The sequence below is a fragment of the Bactrocera latifrons genome, unplaced genomic scaffold (genome assembly GCF_001853355.1).
Source record: "Bactrocera latifrons isolate USDA-ARS-PBARC rearing strain unplaced genomic scaffold, ASM185335v1 scaffold_35, whole genome shotgun sequence".
NCBI lineage: Eukaryota > Metazoa > Arthropoda > Insecta > Diptera > Tephritidae > Bactrocera > Bactrocera latifrons.
Window position 1 is genome coordinate 875753 of NW_017536990.1, and position 1787 is coordinate 877539.

The window sequence follows — 1787 nt, forward strand, 5'->3', positions numbered from 1 at the left end:
ATTTGTGGCCATTTTCACATCTCCCGACCCTCAACCCGGCGTGGCGGCATTTTTCCTCTACTTGAAGTGACCAATAAATATTGGTTGACCATTTGCGCGCAATTTACTTGTCAATGCGATTTATGTGTCTATGCGATTTTGTCTCGACAAAGTGCGAGTGAAGAGTGAGTGAGCGCCGTAAGTCTAAGTCAAAGTGTATTGCTAAATGTTCTAGTGTCGATAGTTTAATTTATGGCTATTGGCCTGACAAAGTGAAATTGTGGCAATTTTCGTTGAGGTCACTCACTTTCAATAGCTGATGTTCAAATGTTGAATTGGGAAAATACTAGACGCTGTGGTATGATGGTGAAAGAGTTTAAAAATTATACTTTATGAATGAATTATGAATACTAAATTTGCTTAGAACTCTCGTCCATATTAGCAAAAAAGTGAAACAGCAAAAAAATTCTCCATAAAGAAGAACAGATAGTAATCGTTTGCTGCCAGGTCCGGATGGCGTGGGACTTTAATTTTTTTCTGCACAAAATCGATAAGATTTTCTAATCCTATAAACATAGCATAATCCGATCGCACTTTACAACGCAAGATAAGGACTTATAAGTCATCTATTGGCCAAGCGTCGCCACTATTTCCCAACTGGTTTTTCGGATCTATTCCAGCAGACAGGTCAAAATCAATATAAAGATCTTTTTCTACCCCTCTTATGTCAAATTGCAACTGAGACAGTTATTATAGTTCCTTGCAGCCGACATTAACCTTTTTTTCTTCCTTTCTTATCATTGCGTTTAAACTCCTTAGAAGAAATACTTTACGCGGTTTCTTCATTTATTTCATGGAATTTCCAATGACGCCATCAATACATATTACCGCTGTCTTCAAAGTTTTATATTCGGCAAACGCATCTAAAATCTATAGATGATTGTGGTTATGTGCTAATGAAGACATCACGACCCAATAATACATTTTCGTTAACTAAATAGAGATGACAGGCGATTTTTCGGTTTTATATATGAATGTGTAGTTTATTTAGCGCGTGGGAAGCATATTGCGCTCTACTGAAGGGATGGCACGCAAGTGGCAGGTAATATAAAAATCGTGCACGTTCTTATTGGGAACTTTGCGCACACATAACTACCACCTAAGATATGGATGTGTATGTGGTCGTCGAAATGACAAAGTCAATCTGCGCAATTGACAGTGGCCAAGGCCTGTCGACAATTTGCCTATGTGCGCACATATATACGCACGCTCATATCTATACTATATATAGCAAATGTGGCCTGTGTATCGAGTTACTCAGTCGTCTACGGCGAGTTGTAACCGCAGTAATTTATAGCGTTTGACACGTGAACTCAACTGGTAGCGCCGACACCCCTGCAATAGCTCGCTGCGTGGACACATGACAGTCACCAGCCACCAGCCACCAGTCAACAGATAGTAGACACCGTACGCTGCTGTCAACCTGAACTCATTGCGTTACCGTTTCCTCGTTCTGGTTGCAATGTTAATTGTTTGTTTGCTATTTGTTGTCATTTCTGGTTAAGTGTTGGGGTGGGTTTGACTTAGCGGTGCCACAATATGTGATTATCAGTTTTACTAGATGATGTGTCACGCATTTTTTCGGGTACTCTGTTCGAGAGTGTGTGAAAGTTACTGTGCCACTAATAAATTTCACAAAGAAGTCAGCAATGCCACATTGACATTTTTTAATATGATCAAACAAGAGTACTGTTGTTTTTCAGTCGGGCTACAATTATTGAGGGTCAAAAGGGTGCATCGGCGCCTTT